The 21,324-nt window shown below is 35.8% G+C and overlaps 1 pseudogene; it reads right to left on the bottom strand.

Moving 5' to 3' along the window:
• Nucleotides 1-4,608: 4,608 nt before the first annotated feature.
• Nucleotides 4,609-6,937, bottom strand: LOC116475328 (la-related protein 1B-like; annotated as a pseudogene).
• Nucleotides 6,938-21,324: the final 14,387 nt, after the last annotated feature.

The following is a 21,324-nucleotide window of genomic DNA, read 5'->3' as shown; positions in this document are numbered from 1 at the left end:
ATAATGTAATATTTAGTGTAATACTGGTGTAATTGGTAAGAATAATTTGACTTATTTCCCATACCTCATTTCATGATGCAAAAATAATATTTGACAGTTTTCCACTAGCACTTTGTTCTATAAACATTGCAATAGATGCATGAGAAGAAATTATCACAAGCAATTTCAATTAAAAAGTGTTGCTAGATCATCAGATGGTTGACTTTATAAGATAGAGTTAATTTACAAATGAACTGATAAATTCTATCTTTATCTTGGAAGATGCCAACGTATATGGTTTTGGCTGTTAGCCAAGATAAGGTCAGGGGAATTCAGTACTTCAAGTACAAAGTCTATCTGACTACTGCCAGAGTTAATTTGTTCATTGATAGTTTTGAAGGGCATAACAGATTAAGTAGCCTGATATGACTAGAAAACCAGCAATTAGACTAGGAACATCTGTCTCAGGATCTCCCAAAGTTAAGATTCATGACACAGATGGTGATTTACATTAGAAACAAAACATGTCTATATGTACACAAAAGGACTGTGGAAATTTTACTCCTGAAAGACTCTCAGAATCCTTGTGCTTGCCTATGCTGTATCTTTGGCTGCACCATATATTAGCCTTTAAATAAAAGCTTTACTTATTTATTTATTTATTTATTTATTTGAGACAGAGTCTCACTCTGTTGCCCAGGCTGGAGTGCAGTGGCCTGATCTCAACTCACCACAACCTTCGCCTCCCAGGTTCAAGCAATTCTCCTGCCTCAGCCTCCCGAGTAGCTGGGACTACAGGCGTGTGCCACCATGCCTGGCTAATTTTTGTATTTTTAGTACAGACGGGGTTTCACTCTGTTGGCCAGGCTGGTCTCGAACTCCTGACCTCATGATCCACATGCCTCAGCCTCCCAAAGTTCTGGGATTACAGGTGTGAGACACAGCGCCCGGCCAAAAGCTTTACCAGAGTATGATTTGTGCATTCTTGTGAGTTCTTTTAATATCTAAACTTGTAAAATATTCTCAGTTCTTACTTTAATCAAAACTGTAGCCCCAAGCATTAGTGATTTTGGTTGGGAAACATATTAAAATGTCTATTAAAAGTGTTAATAAATCCTTTCTGGAAGTATGCAATTGCAATAGACACCAGTCTTCATAAAGCCGCTTTCTCTCCTCCTAGGACAATTTTTTAAGATCATAGCCAGGTCACTTCAGAAATTTCAGTGCTATTTGTCCCACGTATAAATTTTCTCTGGGAGAGAAACAATCAGAAACAGATTCAACTTCAAAGATAACAGTGGAGGGTAACTGCGGTAGGCCAATGGCCCACCAAAGACATCTATGTCATAAACACCAATAAATGTGTTAGCTCACGTAACAAATATAACTTTGCAGATGAAATTATGTTAAGATCCCTGAGATTCATGGAGAGATTATTCTGTACTGTGCAGGTGGGCCCAGTGTAATAAAATAAAAGATCCCTATAAGAAAGAGTCAAAAGTGTCAAACTGAGGAAAAGGAGATGTGCCAATGAACCAAGAGGTTGGAGTAAATTACTTCGAAGAAAAAGAAAGGTGGTCGTAAATCAAGAAATTTGGGCAACTTTTAGAAGCTAGAAAAGGCAAGGAAACAGATTCTTTCCTGAAGCCTCCCAAATAAATGCAGTACTACAGATACTTTGATTTGGTCCCTTCAGATTCATTCTGGAAGTCTTACCTCCAGGACTGTAAGATAATAGATATACTATTCTAAGTCACTAAATCTGTGTAAATTTGCAACAGAGCAAAAGAAAATCAATACAGTAATCAATCTGGTTCATTATCAAATTCTATGCTATTGATTTTTCTTTTTTATTTTTCGTGAATTTCCAGGAAGAGATTTCTTCGCAATTTAAAACTGTATCACCACATTGAAAATGTAGGTCTCTTCCCTACAAAATCATCAGAATACAATCACAAAACAAAACAAATGTTTTGATTAATAGAGGGTCTACAGAGAGAAGAAGTGGCTGAGATAGAAGGCCAAATCAGGAGGTCATTCAAGATTCCTGCCACTGAAAGTTTTTCATTATTCTAAGAAAGAAATTATGGAAAACGGGAGATTTTATGAATGACAATATGGCACTGATACAATCCAGAAACAGTGTTTTAGTGTTAAGGGCATTTGGGGACAGATGGGAGTGACTTCTTTTTTTGAGAGTCAACATTTTTTTGGACGATGTTTGTCTTTTATTTAATAGATTTTATATTTTAAGGTTGGAGGGGGCAATTTTTCCTGTGGTATTCCTTTTTCTTACAATTTTGGCAATGGTTTTTTTTCTAGTTTAGACATAGTCATTTCCTTAACTATGGTTTAGCTAACTGCATAATCTTAAGAGTTATTAATTTGGTATGCATTTTTTTCTTGGTCAAAATGTCTTCGATGTGCCCAGTGAGCTCTTGTAATTCAGGAAAGGGAGGAAGTCTGCCAGCTTATCTTTTGTTTCTAACAGGTTTAAAATCATCAACAAGGAAAGTAGATACGGGTTTTACGGTATTTTTACATTCATTCAGAGCAGCGTATTCCCAGAAGGTGCCAGTTAAGTCATCTTTGAAATGAATGCTTTTTAGTCTGTTTATCAGACTGAATTTTTGATCATTCAGTTTGAGAGAAAGACATCAGACACAACTGCTAAGATGAATTTTTTTATTCTTGGACTCATTTAGTATCCATTCATGGTCAACTTTCTATAATATACTTGATAGTATTTTGAAAATCAATCCTTCCTGCTCTTTTCTAACCAAGTTTTCACATCGCCAGGACCTACAAAGATATAAACTAATAGATGGAGATTAGGGAATCTAAAGTAAGAGTTGATAAAGCAATCCTAAATCCTTCAGTGAACTTTCAGCCTTTCCTTGTAACAACTAAATTATGCAAATGTGATATTAAATACGATTTTAAGTTAAAATAAAACAGAATTTGGTCATTATTATTAACTACACTATAAGATATTATTTTAATATCCAAGGAATAGGGTATGTTTACAACAGGCCAGTGCATGAAAGAGAAAAGGGGAGGTTCAGATGCTACAGACAGAGAAGAGAGAACAGAGAGAAAAGAATGAAGTTGAAGTATGTTGAAGCAGGACGCCCATATAGAGTTGGATCAGCATAGCGAGAGAAGAATTTTATTAACTATTTCTGAAATCATCCAAAACCGAACATTTTTGCTAAGTCTTTATGAAGACATCATTTATTTCTCTTTTCCTGACCTGGTATTAACTTCTTAATTGGCTGGGTTTCATTGCTCAGGGATGTTATAGAGGAAATGAGGGGTAGGGACAAGAGTATCAGTGCCTAATTCTTTGTATTCTGTGTGTTCTTTTCATTTGAATATTAGCAATTACTAGTGTGTCAATAAACCTCAGCAATGTGGTGTCAATTGAACTAAATAATCAAACATTTGACAAGATTCTACCAAGGAAAATTTAGAACTTCAGTGGTCATTATCAATAATTTAGAATAGATTATATAACTACCCTATGCTCCGTTAGAATAAAGATTTCAAATATTTAAACATTTAATGATCAATGTATTTGGATTGTGATGAAGATACCACTGCAAGAGCAAGAAAATACAAAAATTATTTATCCTAGGACCACATGAGTAAAATTAATGTAAATGTGAAAAATCTAAGTTCCAAACTAAAATCTAAATCCAAAAATCTGACACCAAACCTAAGTTCTCACAATTTTTTAAAATATTTGGTACTTCTATTTTAGGATTTCTCCAGAGAAAGATTATGAAACATAGAAGAAAATATCTCACATTATGTTAGCATATTTCTTAAATCAAAGTTTAGTATGCAAGTTATAACTTTCAGTCTATTAAGAAAGTGTATGCTTAGATGATTTTTCATCATTTTAAAAACTCAAACACACTGTAAAGGAATAAAGACTTACAACCTATTAAAGTATTCATGTTTCCTCAAAAAACAAGAAATATTTTCATGAAATATTATTTAAAACACTTTCCCCTTTTTAACATAGTGTGAATATAGCATTACAAAAATATTAAGTACTTAAGAATGATACTCTCCCAATCCCTATATTATCAATAAACTCTATACACTTTTTAATTTTCATTAAACTCAGGAAGTTGAAGATTAATAAGGAAGAAAACTAAGTTTCTTTGTTCAGAATCTTTACTACATAGTGAATGTCCAAGATCTAATTCACAATTAAAATCTAAACACCATAATTAAGAAGCAGATGGAATTTTAAGTATATGGAGCCTTTGAACCCATCAGAGTTAGGTAAGAAAATCTGTTCTCATACATAGAATTTCCATGATATTGCACATGTTATATTATCTACTCTGTTTCCTTATTTTTAAAATGAGAATGGCAATAAATATCACATGTATCCGATGGGAAAATAAAATAAAATATGAAATACGAAACATCTAATGATAAAATTGAAAAATTGTTGAAACTTTTAAAAATATCTTCATTCTTTTCAAAAACATGAAGTAATTCTGCCCTTAACAACAGTTTAGCTACTTACAAACATAAATGCTATGTAAGTTTAATATAACATTTTATTTAATAGAATTACTTTTTTTTCCATAGTAACTTTGTTTTTATCCTTCATATGAGAAAGGGCGTTCTTAATATTTTCACCTTTATGGCTGTATGTTTGTTTTCATTTTTTTCTATCTATAGATCCTGTTCCTAATAATATAAGCCATCATTGATAACTTTAGTAAGTTCAGATGTGATTTTCGCCTGACACATGTGGTTGCCTCTTCAATCTCCTCCAGGATGTTTTTTCACATAAGGTGGTGTCTGAGTTACAATCAAAATCTTGTTTAAGTCTTGGTCATCAATGTCATAATCTGAATCATCATCAGACCAGTCAGTTAGTATGTTTTTTCATCCTATTTGTTCAGTCTCTTCACCAAACAAAAATCAAGTTCTCCTCGTTCTGTTTCTTCTGAAAAACGTAGCTGATTTAATGACCCCTCAGGCACAGACACTGATTCCCTCAATTTCACTGCGGCTGGCTGATGTCTCTTTTTTACTTCTATCCAAGGTTCTGAGTCCAAGTCAGGCAAACTGGCAAATCTCTAGACATTGCTTGAAGAATACTTCTTTCACTATTTTTCTTTGGGGTCAATGGGCTTCCAATTCTTGGAGAATTTGGGGCAGACTCTGTATGGGATCAAAAGGCTTGGCCTGGTACAAACTCTGGACAATCAATCAGTTGAGAAAAGTCTGCTCGTGGCACGTTGCGTGGAGGAGGGCCTGGAATTAGTCATTTTTCTGGTTCTATCTTTTTTCTCATTTTCTCATTCACAATTTCTACTTCTGTGCTATCCTTCAGTGCCTCTGAGATAAGGTTTGTAGTGAGAGCCTGAAGACGTTGGAAACCAGCAATCAGGAAAATAGGCAAGGAACCTTGTTCACCCCTCTTTCCTCGAAGAAAGTAGTCTCGTTCCAAATTTTCTGCATTGAAGTAATATTCAATTTGACGCTTAATACACTCTTTAAGCAATGCTTCTTCCACAGGATACACCTGTACCCCTGTACCATCATCATAGTAATACATCATACTGGTATTATGTTCTGTTTGAAATGGCTGAACAGTCCTTTCACCATGTTCTTGATAACCATATAAATAAAGTTCAACTGAGGATTTGCTCCGCCTCGTCCTCTTCCCGGTCCTCGGCCTCCACCTTGGCCTCTAAAGGAAACTCGGATATTACCTCCCTCACTTCTCACACTGGAAACTTGATATTGATCATCTCTTTTTTCTCTATCTCGCCTCCAATTTCATGTATCATTTCTCCTATTGTTATGTGTTGGTTTACTTGCTTCAGGTTGACATCTTGAGCTGTGCCAGGATCCAGGTCTTTCTTGACTCTCTGGTCTTACATCATCTGAGTAAGATGATGTAAGTGAGTGAGTGGTACCCACGTGTGCTTATTAGCTTTCTTTCGTTGATTACTTGACTAAGCCTCATCCTCAATGACGTTTTCACCACCACCATTTAATTTTGTTTCCCGGTTTTGTTTGCTCTTTTACTTCTCTTTTCAACCTCTTCTTTTTTCTTTTCTATCTTGTGGCTTTTTATTTCCTTGGCTGAGGACGTTCTGATATCCAGTGTTCACTAATTCACTTGGTGTTCGCCAGTTCTCCATATCGTTGAAATCACTAGCCTTGTTGGATTTCTTTTTCTTGAGTTTTCCTGCTTTTATAATTTTGAGGGAACCGAACTCTGCCTCCAGGGTTTCCAGCGCTGGCTGCGGCCGACCTGTCGTGGTTGGGGACAGGTGCTGTGAAGGCTTTTTGTTCCAGGGATTTCCCTTAGGCGGCTGCCGCTTTTCCTTAGGGCCAGCTGCCGCCTCCTCCATGGCGTCCTAGGCCGACGGATCCCGCAGCAACGGCGGCACTGGCGACCGCGGCTCCCCGCCGAAGGGGCCCCCGGGCCCACGCGCCTTGTGCGCCAGATGCAGCGCCAGGGGCCTTACAGGGACAGCCGCCTGGGGCACGCTTTGTGCAGGCACCACCGCGGGGGGACGGCTTCCCGCTTTCTCCTCCCTCGCTGCCTCTTTGCCCTCACGTTCGGCCAGGGGCTGATGCTCGGCCAGGGGCTGATGCTCGGCCAGCCGGTTCGCCTTGGCCAACAGCGAATCCCTCTCAGCAGTCACCGCGGGTGGATCCTCCCGAGAATGAGCGGCGGACACCCGGGCGTGAGCAAATATTGTCCCTCTGCCCCAGCCGCCCCAGTCGGGGTGGCCCAGAGGCCAGGGAGCCCGACTGCCCGTCTCTCCGCCGGGGCACCGACCGGCTCCGGCTGGGGGCAGAGAACCCGAGAGAGACGGCCGCCGTCGCCGCCGCCGCCAGCCTAGGCCGCCCAGGGCCCGGCGTGCCGCCCCCTCCCGGAACCGAACGGAGGGCCAACCGCCCACCGGCCCCATCCTCTCGGCAGCGCACGCCCAGAGCCAGACACCACGCGCCGGGAGCCCCAACCAGTAGCCCCGAGCCCTCACCTGGCGCGGGCAGCAGCTGAGACGTAGCAGCAGGCCGGGGCCGAGGACCTTTACCGGAGTCGGAGGGGCTTAAACACCTAGAACAGCTAACTGCCCGCGGACGCCCAAGGAAGGGCGGCCCCAGAGGACTGGGCGGAGCCTGCCTGAGGAGCTTGATATGGCTACTCACCGGCTGCAGCCTCGCAGGGCCTCTCGCGGGAGTTGATGGATTCGCCCGCCCAGATGCCCACTGGCCCCGCCCAGCCGAGGGCCTACCCCTTCCCAGCGGCCCTCCCAGGGCGAGGAAGAACAAAGGGGATGACTCCTGACTCCCGGGCAGAGGCCACCCCTACTGTGGGCTCAGGGGTGGAGCACACACCAGGCCTCTGTGACTGGCTGCAGCCTCATGCCCTGCCCACAGGGCAACAGCAGCCAGGGGCCTGGGCAGTCCACGCACATGGCACCTGGAGAACCAGGCGCTCACTTTGCCCTTAGATCCTAAAGCCAGGTTTCACCTAGGCTAAGGGAGGGGTCAAGGAGTCCACCCCTGACTTGGGGGGTTGCCAAGTGAATTGTGCTCCTCACCACCCCCAACCCCCACCCTCACCCCCCTACCCCACCCCCAAACCCCACCCCCATCCTCCTGTGTCCGGAATTGGTGGGTTCTTGGTCTCACTGACTTCAAGAATGAAGCTGTGGACCCTCACGGTTACTGTTACAGCTCTTAAGGTGGCGCGTCTGGAGTTTGTTCCGTCTGATGTTTGGATGTGTTCGGAGTTTCTTCCTTCTGGTGGGTTCGTGGTCTGGCTGGCTCAAGAGTGAAGCTGCAGACCTTCACGGTGAGTGTTACAGTTCTTAAGGTGGCGCGTCTGGAGTTGTTTGTTCCTCCAGGTGGGCTCGTGGTCTCGCTGGCTTCAGGAGTGAAGCCGCAGACCTTCATGGTGAGTGTTACAGCTTATAAAAGAAGTGTGGACTCAAAGAGTGAGCAGTAGCAAGATTTATTGCAAAGAGCAAAAGAACAAAGCTTCCACAGTGTGGAATGGGACCTGAGCGGGTTGCCACTGCTGGCTGGGGCACCCTGCCTTTATTCTCTATCTGGCCCCACCCACGTCCTGCTGATTGGTAGAGCCAAGTGGTCTGTTCTGACAGGGTGCTGATTGGTGCGCTTACCATCCCTGAGCTAGACATAAAAGTTCTCCACATCCCCATCAGATCAGTTAGATACAAAGTATCGACACAAAGGTTCTCCAAGGCCCCACCAGAGCAGCTAGATACAGAGTGTCGATTGGTGCATTCACAGACCCTGAGCTAGACACAGGGTGCTGATTGGTGTATTTACAATCCCTGAGCTAGACATAAAGGTTCTCCACATCTCTACCAGACTCAGGAGCCCAGCTGGCTTCAACCAGTGGATCCTGCACCAGGGCTGCAGGTGGAGCTGCCTGCCAGTCCCGCGCCATGCAGTCGCACTCCTCAGCCCTTGGGTGGTCGATGGGACTAGGCACTGTAGAGCAGGGGGCAGCGCTCGTCGGGGAGGCTCGGGCCACACAGGAGCCCGTGGAGGGGGTGGGAGGCTCAGGCATGGCAGGCTGCAGGTCCCACGCCCTGCCCCGCGGGAAGGCAGCCAAGGTCCGGTGAGAAATCGAGCGCAGCGCCAGTGGGTCAGGACTGCTGGGGGACCCAGCACACCCTCTGCAGCCGCCAGCCTGGGTGCTAAGCCCCTCATTGCCCGGGGCCGGCAGGGCCGCCCCGCTGCTCTGAGTGAGGGGCCCACCAAGCCCACGGCCACCCAGAACTCCAGCCAGCCCACAAGCGCCGCGCACAGCCCCGGTTCCCGCTCGTGCCTCTCCCTCCACACTCCCTGCAAGCTGAGGGAGCCGGCTTCCACCTTGGCCAGCCCAGAAAGGGGCTCCCACAGTGCAGCGGTGGGCTGAAGGGCTCCTCAAGTGCCGCCCAAGTGGGAGCCTAGGCAGAGGAGGCGCCGAGAGTGAGCAAGGGGTATGAGGACTGCCAGCATGCTGTCACCTCTCACCCCCAGCCCACCCCGGCCACTTGGCCCCCCCAGAAACTCCTCATTGTTTCCAGGTGATCACAAGGGAAAAAAGATAACTCAGTAAATTCATATAAATTTACCAATTTGTCTTAAAATACAATATGTCATTATTTGGACATTTCCCCGAAGGTGTATTTGTGGAAATAGAAACTGTCTCAAAATTTTTGCAAATTATAGGCTCCACAGATAAATATAATTTCTTCAGCAAGTGTTGATTATATTTTTCATTCTCAGTTTCCAATTTGATTTTTGAGAACAGGTATTTTAAGATGTTTCAGCCAAAGTACTGTGCTGTATTGCAGCATGGAAGGTTAAATGTCAATCACACTGCTTCACAAAAGTGGAAATATAGTTGAAAAATATTTCTTAAAGCTGGACTTCAAATATTTCTTAAAGCTAGACTTAAAAAGTTACAAAAATAAAATATTAGAAAGCTTATCCTTATTTGTGGTTGTTGCTAGTAACTCATGAGAGCTTCCACTACTACTGCTTAGGCCCTGCCTGCAAAAGAACAAAAAATAGGTTGTAGTAGAAAGAAAAATTGTATCAGGGAGTCATCCATGTGTTATTATTGAAAGCATACAAAACATTCCATTCAGGTTTCATCTTCTTTTTCAACGATTTACAGGACATTTAAAACAAAAAGAGATGACTATACATTAGATGCTTTTTTTTCCTATTCTGACATAAAATTTTAATTCATCATTTCATGTGTTTCCAAATCACTAAATCCTGTGGCCTGACAAGAAAAGTCAGTGGTGTATAAATAAAGCATTAGTTTTGACAAATATGCTGAAGTTTAAACTACTAAGTACTTAAGCTTAAATATTCTTGGGCTGACCCACAACTTATGGAAAGTTGAGTAAACCTTCTCCACGAAATCTGTCATTTCTAATTCTTAGTTTATTACAACTATATTAGTTAAATAAATTCCAGTGATTTTATTGATTTTATAATATTCAAAAGAGTATCTACCTGCACCAGTGCAGAAAGTTCCTAGCACAAAATGTCACAAGAAAAAAGGAAGTGTTTAACTTAATCCCTTTAAAATATTAATAATGATATATTATGCATTAATATGTTTTGAGCAAAACTGCAAAGCCCATGTTTTTATATTCTTATAGGAAGTGCACTTATTTTTCAAATGCAGAGATTAAGTTTAGTTTTCTTTTGTATATAATATAAATATGATACTAAAATAAACATTTAAATATTTACATTTGTAATTAAAAAATAAAGATATCACCATATGGGACCTGTAAGATTTAGAATAATTAAAAATTTTATGATTATATACTTTTTAAATTTTTAAACAAAATGTTAAAATTGTTACCTTACAGAGACACACTCCATTTGACAAACAAATTTGAGAATTTCTCCAAATTTTTGGCAATGTAACTAAAATACATTACTCGCTAGATTCACATTTCAGGCTACATTAACTAAAAATGAACTCAGACTAACATAATGATTATATAGGCAAACCCATCTGAAGTAAACCTTACTAATTCACACCTAATGAATAGAAAAGCAGGGTCAATTGAGATTATCTTTAAGTTATTAAAAAAGGATTCACCTGGATGCTTTTGTAGGCACCATATTTATTTACCACTAAAATATACTTTCTATTCTTATAATGATTATTTCCAAAAAGTCATTACGTCTACCAAATAAGAACTATATACTTCACTCCTAATGAGCTAAGCACTTTACAAAACAGTGTCTAATTTAATTCTCCCATCTACTTCAAGAGGTCAGGACTACTATCCACATTTTACTGGTGAGTACAATACAGGATAGAGATCAACTGATCTGCTTTGGTCACATGTCTAGAAAGAAGTTAACCAAGAGTCTAGTACAACTCTGTCATTTCCATCTCTGTTTAGTCTTAATATAGCTACTGTTTTGCCTCTTAGTATTATTTTCTGTAGGGATAAAACTTGTCATTCAAGAGACCAAGTTAGATTTAGCATAATATTAATATCTATGAATCTAAATAAATAAAACAACTGTGTTAATATTTCTAAATTTTAAATGTAAACTGCTTTTTTGATACATAAAAATTAAATACACGTGGCCTTATAATTAGTATTTAACTCAATTATTTTATGACAGGCAATCTAGCTACAAGCTATGCTAAAGTGGTAGCCCCAAAATTCTATAATTAGAGTGTAATTTGGATTCATATTGTAGACATTTTTAGGCATATATCCCAAATTTAAACGTCAAAATTAGAAAAGTACAGCATAACCAGAACTATCATGTGTATGAAATTAGTCTTTTTGGTGTTTCTACTTACATATTCCAAGAAAAACAACTACAGAAACAATTTGTATTGCTCTGTTTTATATTTCTCATAATTACGGATATCACCTATCTTGTAAGAGAATAATGAAAATGATATGACACAATATAGAAAGTACTTAGAACAATGCTGGCATATTGATTGTCCAATAAATATAAGCATTATTGAAACACTTTATGTAAATATTTCTGTCAGGTAAGCTTGGTGGTAAGCAGTAAGTAATAATGTTTTCATTTTTATAGAGACTAAAGAAGAAATACAATCAAATGGAATCATGCTTTTATAAGTGTATAAGGACTTAAAAATTTTAATTGGCAATTATTTCAGTTAAAATACTTTTAGAGGAAAATTATTAAAACAAATTTTTAAATAAATTTTAAACTATAAGTGACTTCTAAATGACATAGCACACATTTCAAGTGTTAATGTTATTTTGAACATACACATATTATGTAACTTCAAAATTAATTTGTAACTTTATAATACATTTAATTTGTGACATTATATGCAACAGAAGTACCAGAATTATCAGATTAGGTAAAAATAAATTATTTCCTATGAGCCCACGATACAATAAGTACCAGTCCAGATCTAACTCAATTCAATTCTCTCTCCTGCAAATTATGCTTCCTTAGCATGTATAAATATATAATATATAAATATATTTTTAAAATTATATTTATTTATATATTTTCTTCATTGTCCAAAATGATAGCAATTAGTCACATTATATTGAATGTGTAAAATCTGGCTTGTTCAAATTAAGAGGTGCTATAAGTGTAACATACCAGATTTTGAGGCTGTAGTACAAAAAATGTAAAAAACCTCTTTAATTATCTTTATATTAATTAATGTTGAAATAGTAATATGTTGGATAGACTGGTTTAAAAAGATATTAAACTTAATTTTATATACTTTTATTGGCTATGAGAAATTTTAAATTACATATGTGGCTCACCTTTGGTACTCACATTATATTTCAAGGAACAGTGCTGATTCCCAGATAATGTGTGTGTGTGTGTATGTATGTTATTATACGTATATGTGTGCATTCACATAATGGTACCATACTATAAGAAAAGGCAAGGTATTTCCTGCAGTTACATCTATTTCACCTTGCCTTACAGTCTATCTTCTAAAAATATGTTAATATAGACTTTTAAAAATATTTATATTATGCTTTTCATAAGCTTCAAGATTTGATTATTCTTTATGTAGCATACCCATGAATATTTTTATTTATGTTTATTTATCTGATGTTTATTTAATTGTTTCCCACCTGACATATATAATTTGGAAAGAATGTTAACCAAATATATGTTGCTCAGTGCTGCATAACCAATATTTAATATAGTCTAGCATATAGGAGATATAGGAGCCATAAATTTATATAAAGTATACAATAAATGGATAAGGCATTATTACATATATTTCTGGAGAATTATGTTAATGACTATATTGTACTCTGTCTTATAATTTATTTGGCAACTGCTAAACATTTTAAATAATATTTACATTTATATAGTCATGTTTGTGATATTTATTCTCTATGTATACTTCTATATTCAGATACTATGAATATTTCCAATTATATCTAAATATCCCTTTAGGATAAATCTATATTAAATAAATTGAGAAGTCAATTACAAAAAGACAAATATTGTCAGTTTTTTCCAGAAATATTAAAATCAATATATGTTGCTAATACCGATGCAGTCTTATATATTTGCCAAATTAGAATATAAATATTTAAGTACACAGAAAGATGGATGAGAGAAAGAGAGATATCACCATCAATTTGAGGATTTTTTAAAAATTTTTTATTTTAATGTGTATGTTTTCTATTATATGTAAGCTGAACATCTTTAGAGATGATTGTTATATCTTAAGAATAATAAGAAAAGCATATATTTTGTTAGTGTTATGGACAATTCAAACTAAACATGACCATGTTAGAATCATCATCTTTTCACCAAATGTGGGTTTTCTGGATCCTTGTAGTTCCTCAAATGTGTTGTGAGGTCATTATCAAATAGTTTTATACAATATGTTTGAAATTTAAATTTCTATTTCCATTGTAATTTTAAAATATAACATTACAAAGTACATTAAAATAATAGTATTTTAGTAACCGTAATAATCTAGCTAGATTATAACCTTATAAACAAGTTTAACAGACAATTATAATCTTTATAGCTGAAGATTACTTTTAGGTGAGAATATCTTTGCTTACAAGTACAAATCTATAAAAACAGATATTAACACTCAATGCAATGATAAGTATATATGACTCATCTACTTTGCTATGTGTTAATATTGTACACAGTGACATCCATAACCTCATGTTGGGTAAACTCCATAAGCAAATATTTTGTATTATTTTCTCTTACTGATGTGTCTTAAGCACTTAGACTAGAACCTGAAATTTTATGGAACACTGAATATCTATTAATAGATATTATTAATTGATATACTAATAATATATATTAATTGAAAGATCATTAATGATTATACTTATATATACGGACATATTTTTTATTCACTCAGGTAAATTTCAATTGGAATAAAGTTTTAAAGACTAAAACTTACATTTGTTTATATATTTAATTAATTTAAATATTAAAATATTGTTTGCAATCATAAAAGAGTGCAGCAACTTATATTTTACTTGTCTCATAGATTAATGATTGGTAACAAAGATAGTTTATTGAAGTCAAATTCACTTCTGGGAAAATCACTTTGAAATCATTCAAAAGAAGAAATGTTTTGGGAAAATTAAATCACTATACAATGGTCTGAAATATATCAGACTCATGGCTACCATCAAAAGCATACTCTAGTGAACATATTGCAAAAATATTAACACTTTAATATACTGACTGCCAGGGAAATGGGTTATATTTGAAGCTAGATCGTAAAAACAATTAAATCATAAAAATAATGATTGATTTACTTGTAATGTGATGCTATTTTACATTAAATTAATGTTATCTTTAATTTTAATAATACTTTTGTTTATATAACTTGTGATTTTTTAATTTGAAATCGAGTTTTATAAGTGAAGTTTCACTCTGGCTTTATTGTGCTATTTAATATATTAGTTTGGAACAAGATAGTTTGTTGACTTAAGGAATTCATAAGAACTTTATTTTCCCTCAAGACTCAAGTTGGCCAGACTGAAATTCAGTGTATTGCAATGCCTAAATGTTTGTAATTGGACAAACAGGTTTGAATTCCATTAATAAAGAATTATAAAAATTTAGCAAGTTGTTTAACTGCTACATGATTCTGTTTTTTCCAACTATACAATGGAATTATCTGTCAGAAAACTCTTATGAAATATAATGGATGTAAGGTATACAAAGCACCTGAAGTATATTATTGTTAAATACTGTTTTTTTTCCACATTTATTCTAATGTGATGAGATGATCTTCCTCATGAGTCAGTAGTAAACAATGGAGCTTAATAACCCAGATTCTAGAGTTTATGCCTTGGTGGAAAGCTATTTGATCTTTTTGTCCTCTCATTTTATTTTTTTAATGAGGATTAAATGGACTAACTCATCATACACTGAAAGTAGTCTGGTATAGAATAAACATGCAATAAAGAGATAAGAGTAAGTTTTAAAATTCTGTTTCAATAATTAAGAGTTGGAGAAAGATTATATTTTCTGCCATTTCTTCACTATGTCAGTTACAGTGCGAACATGAAAATGCTTGCAATACTCCTATTATTATGAGTACTCAGGTTTAGTAATTAAAGATAAATAAAATCAAACCCAGGATTTGTAAAGCATAATGAATCTCAGGGTTCCAACATGTTTAAACATGGAATACACATTCGATTAGGGAACATTTTTTGTGATTAATTTTTTTTATTCTAAGTGATTTTTCTCCTATATTAGCAAATGCTTGAAAAGCCAAATACTACTAGTTTGTTTTCAGAGAGAACTTCCTTTTATTTATCCAAAATTATTCGGAGACAGATTCAGAATTATTCTGAAGACTGCAAATTCTTCTAAATTTAATGGTCTCTTCTAGTATTCTTCCCAAATGTAAGTCAAATTTACAAAAAGGAAGATGCAATGATTTTTAATAATACTTTAATACCCTATAAAATAGGTTAATTAGCAATATGAGATTAATTTTGTCCCCCACAGTTCATATGCTGAGGTTCTAAGCAGCAATGTCTCAGAATTTGGCCTAATTTTTAAATAGTGTCATTGCAAATATAGTTAGTTAAATTAAGATGAAGTCATACCCATCTTTAGCCGAACTCCTAATCTAATATGACTGATGTTTTTATAAAAAGAATGCCTATGAAGAGACAGACACACACAGGAAGAAGACCAGACCATGTGAAAACTGAATTTAAGGTGTCAGGAATTCGGGGAGAGGCCTAGGGCAGATCTTTCCTAAATCCTCGAGGGAGCATGGGCCTGCCTGCACCTGAATTTTTAATTCCTTAGACATCAGAACCATAAGACAATAAGTTTATTTTGTTCTAAGGCAACCAGTTTGTGGTGCTTTGTTACCAAAGTTCTAGAAAACCAATATACAGTAGGAGTGCTGTTTTCTGCTCTCCTTAGGATCTGACACAAAAATGAAGAGTACATGGTCCTAAATTGACCAGTAAACAGCTAGTGTAATGCAGTTTGGTAAGCATAAAGATAGGTGTTTGGCTTATGTGAGATTCTCTGAGAAGCACACTATAGGCTAAAGATCCGGGTGGGAAAAATGTATTAAGGAAGAACTCTCAGGAGAACCCAGAAAGAGTGTGGAAGAAGCGGGATGGAACAGGGGAAGTGTAGCAAGGGTGGCATTTGTGTTAAAGTCCTAGACATAGGCTAATCCAAGAAGATCTGAAGTATAAATAACAACTCAAAATTTCACCCCACCTGGAGGTAAAAGAGCTGAGCTTTTGTACTCCCAAAGCAGTTAGAGGTCACTGGTCACCTGGGAGTTTGAGGAAGAAAATACGGGGGTGCAAGGACAGAATGCTAGACACGAACAACCTTCTCTGGAGAAGTGAAGTGGTGTCCAGCCAAAAGGCAATACTCAGTCTTGCAGGTATGCCTTGCAGGGTACTCGGGGGTTGGAGGTGAGAATGCGCACACCACTGCTAGAAAGGATCTGGGTGAGACTTAAACACTTAGCACCTTGTGTAGAGTTCTATGGGGAATCTTACGAGGGGTCCCCCATTAACTTGGGTGTTTAAGGAAAGCTATTAGAGAAGGAGAATATTCTTTATTGAGTCTTAAAAGGTGAATATGTTTAGACCAGCTGACTCTCAGTACTTTTTTATTTGTCAGTTTTATAATCTTACCTTCATTCTGCTTTGTAGTTACTGTTGCATTCTCTGAACATTGAACTTGTCTTAATTTTAATATATTCTTTACAGAATCCACCCCTGTGTGCTCAAACGTGTGTTCAAAGAATTAATGTTAAGCCTTTGATTTTATCAGTTTTATTCTCCTTTTTCTTGTATAACAGTCACTGTTCTTTCAAAGCAATTTTTAGTTTTAAACCTATCCCAAGATATTCACATCTTCATGAAGCTGTTTTTAACAACCCACTTCTGGTACACTGCCACATTAGCATCAAAAATGCCTCACAATTTTTATCAAAATATTTAAACATTATTCTAAACACATATTCTCGATAGGATACTGTTACAATTAATTTGCAAAACGTATACACTCATAGACACAATATATTGCAATATTAAATTTTAGAAGATACATACATGCAGATATAGATAGTTAAATGTAACTTCTACACAACAAGATAAACTATCAACAGATTAAATGGACGATATACAGAATGGGAGAAAATATTTGCAATCTTTGCATCTGACAAAGGTCTAATATCCAGTATCTGTAAGGAACTTAAATAAGTTTACAAGAGAAAAAACCCCATTCAAAAGTGGGCAAAAAAAACATGAACAGACATTTTTCAAAAGAAGACAAACATGCATGCAACAAGCACATGTAAAAAACTCAGTATCACTGAGCATTAGAGAAGTGCAAATCGAAACCACAATGAGATACCATCTCACACCAGTCCGAATGGCTATTATTAAAAAGTTAAATAATAACAGGTGCTGACAAGGTTGCAGAGAAAAGGGAACATTTACACACTGCTGGTGGGAGTATGCATCAGTTCAACCACTGGGGAAAGCAAAATGGCAATTTTTCAAAAAGCTTAAAGCAGGACTACCATTCAACCCAGAAATCCCATTACCGGATATATACCCAGAGGAATATAAATCATTTTATCATAAAAACATACACATGTGAATGTTCATTGGAGTAATATTAAGAATAACAAACACAGAGGATCAACCTAAATGCCCACCAATGACAGATTGGATTAAAAATACATGGTATATATACACAATGGAATACTATGCAGCCATAAGAAAGAATGGGATCATGTCTTTTGCAGAAACATGGATGGAGCTGTAGGCTATTATCCTTAGCAAACTAACGTAAGAACAGAAAGCCAAATACCACGTTTTCACTTGTAAGTGGGAGCTGAAACACATGAAAGTGTGTTCTTTCATGAACACAAAAAGGGAACAACAGACATTGGGGTCTACTTGATGGTGGAAGGTGGGAGGAGGGAGAGGAGCAGAAAAAATAACTATTGGGTACTGGACTTGATACTTCAGTGACAAAATAATCTGTACAACAAATGCCTGAGACACAAATTTGCCTATATAACAAATCTTCACACCTACCCCAAAAACTAAAACAAAAGTTTTAAAAATGATATAGATATATATGATGGACTAGAGAAGATAGCCCTCATTTTATATTAAATTTGATGTGTATGACACACAAAATAAATCACCAGAAACAAGAAAATGTGAATTAATCTAGATATTCTTTTTAATTGACTAAAATCAGTTAGATTAAAAAAAATTCAAAGAAAATATTTAAAAGTAGGCACTGTTACAAAAGCCCTAAATATGAATAATTTATTTTCAAAGTGATTGCTTTTTAATAATTCAGTTTTTATTAAAAAGATCAATTATTGAATTAACTTTCTGATTACTTGAATAATTTTTATAAAATTTGAGTAAAGGACAAATTTTTTATGCCAGAAAATTAGCCAATAAGAGTACAGTTACACTGTGAAAAACTGTTCTTAAATGACATTACATTTATTATTTAAAATTTCTCAGTATTTTTCCTTTGAGATTATTAACAATTTTTATAAGATCTAGGATTATATGTAAATTAATACACATTAAATGAAAAATCTCATCCTAGGCATCAACACATCTAGTAGAAAAGAAAATATTCCTAGGTGATGTGAATTGATAAATGATATCAAAAGATTTAATTCCCAGGCTTTTTTTTTTGACCTTTGGATTCTGTACCCCTGACGAGGTCTTATCTAGTTAAGGCAGAAGATGGAGGAGACAATGTTTTGGAAAACAAGGAAAATGGAATTATGTGACTTGAAATGGAAATCAAATTAAATGGGACTTTTAGCCTAAAGACAAGACAGATTATGTAGAATGCAAAGAAGTGTAGTCACTGCATTTAATGAAATGATATAGTCAGAGTTTCATTAAAATTAATGAATAATGTGGGTTGTTTAAGGGAGTATAATCAACTCTATAAGCAAAATGTCTATTTAAATATTTGCACAGAAATTATATATTATTTTACTTTGTTATTAAATCCTCTGCACTGAAAATTTCTTGTAGCACTACTGTAAAAGATGAAAATATATTTGCAAATATATATATTTCTAAAGCTAAAACTTACTGGAACCATTTTGCTAGTCACAGCTTTTTCATGTATCAAATCTTGGCTGACAAATTTTATAGAAGCCATGTGTTAATTAATTATTTCTACCTGAATGTGTTGTCTTTCACAGTATCGTCTGAGGTCAGATACTTAATAATTCTACCTGTCTTATAAAAGTAATTACTTGATATTGAATCAACATATTTGATACAGTTTATTAATTAATTTCAACTGAAGAGTTTCTATCACAAATACATCAGCAGAAATATAGTGGATATGATATAGAATTACAGACATACTGAATTTTTATTTCTTGTACAGAAAGAAGGAAAAGTAGAAATCTAAAATATACTGCCTAAATATTTCAGAGGATTTACTGTCCTCTATAGATTTTCTATGTTTAATTGAAATAAATTTGATATAAAATAATAATACTGTAATATAATGAGACATTAGGCCCCAGTAATACATCTTTAAATCAAAGAGTTAATTTCAAACTCAAACTTTTCCTTCATTATTCATTCATTTAACTATGAATATTTTTCTATAAATATTTATCAGGCAGCTAAATACTCTTCCTGGGTATGTTGTTAGTCCTTGAGGATACAATATTGAAAGAGTATATTCTCTGCTCTCAGTAATCATGGGAAAGGATGCAATAGCTGCAGGTGCAATACTAAATGATAAGTGTTATAATGATATATACACAGAATACTTGGCGGCACATTAGTAAAGCCATTTAGCCAGTCATCTGGTTACCTAAAGAGAATTTTCATGTGAAGTGATTGATAAGTAAAAGTCAAGAAGATGCAAGTGGGAAAGCATAGGGGTATGTTTCAAAAGGAGAGAAATGATGGAAAACATTCCACACAGAGAAAGGACCTACGTACTAAACAAAACAAAACAAAACAAAAAAGTGAAAGAGAACAGAGTTTATTAGAAAAAAACTAAGTAATCCAGCATATGGAGATCTTAAGAGAGATTACGATTTATCAATGAAGGTAAAGAAGCAATAATCGTGAAGTATGGCCTTTGTTTGGCTAAGGGATTTTAAATAAATGTTTATTCATTTATTAATGGAATAACTTTGGTCAAGTATTGATTTAATGATTTCTTCTTTATTTTTGGATTATAATTTTCACAGAACAGGGTTTCCATTCAATTTTTATTTAGTGACTTAACACCACACATAGATAATTATATATTTAGTTCAGTGGTTTTTTTTGTTGTTATTGTTTTAATCATAAGGTCACTGACATAAGGCAGTTTATTGAATGCTATGCTATGTCGCTGTATTAAATTCTAGTCATTCAACCTACAAATGTATGCTGCTCATCCCAAATTCATACAAAGATAAATACATATGATTAACAACAAGCCTTCCAATTTATGTACTTCTGTCTGAATCGGTAATATGAATGATGAACAGCACAGTGGCTACTGCAGAAGCCCCAAGCAATAATAGGATAATTTTAATTGAATACACAGAGATAAGCAGTATTAAATGACTGAGCTATCAACAAAGGATAACAGGAGCACTACTTAGCTATCCTAATTCCAAACAGAGAAACATGTGGAATCATTTAATAGTAAAACAAATTTGTATTTAAAAATCCTGTAATGAAAGTCTGAGTTAAAATAAAATGTTGTCCTGTCATGCTTAAAAAATAAAATTTTATATTTTAATTTCAGGTATCTAAAGCAGAATTTTAAAAATGCCTTATGTAAGTGATAGAATCCCTTAACTGCTTTATCAAGCAAGCTGGGTATAGTAACTAACAAGTGAAATACCTCTGTGATTCTAAAGTGCTTTATACCCAGCATAGAATTTTAAGTCATCTATGACTTTTTGTAAATTAATGAACAGTTCTGACTTCCCACTGTGCCCTAAGAACTCTCTTGCTTCCTCTGCAAATTGCATTTGCCATCAAATAACTTATTTTAAAGTAGTTTTGTTTTAGTTATCATTTTTTACTCTGTGTGGAAAGGGTGATTTTCACAATCTATAAATCTTAAATGAATATTTTAATGCAGAGTTTAGATTTTTAAAATTTGAATACCAGCTGCTTTACATCCGAAGTTGTTTGTGGAATCAACTTCAAATATGTGAAAGAAATCATCTATCATATCCACACTAAAGAAAGAGCATATGTCTCAGTGTAAAATAGCAAAATCACTGAATGAAGCTTAATGGTAAATTACTTTTTCCTT

This window comes from Hylobates moloch, unplaced genomic scaffold (assembly GCF_009828535.3).
Source record: "Hylobates moloch isolate HMO894 unplaced genomic scaffold, HMol_V3 SCAFFOLD_2, whole genome shotgun sequence".
Taxonomy (NCBI): Eukaryota; Metazoa; Chordata; class Mammalia; order Primates; family Hylobatidae; genus Hylobates; species Hylobates moloch.
This window is presented reverse-complemented; position numbering and strand designations above follow the sequence as displayed.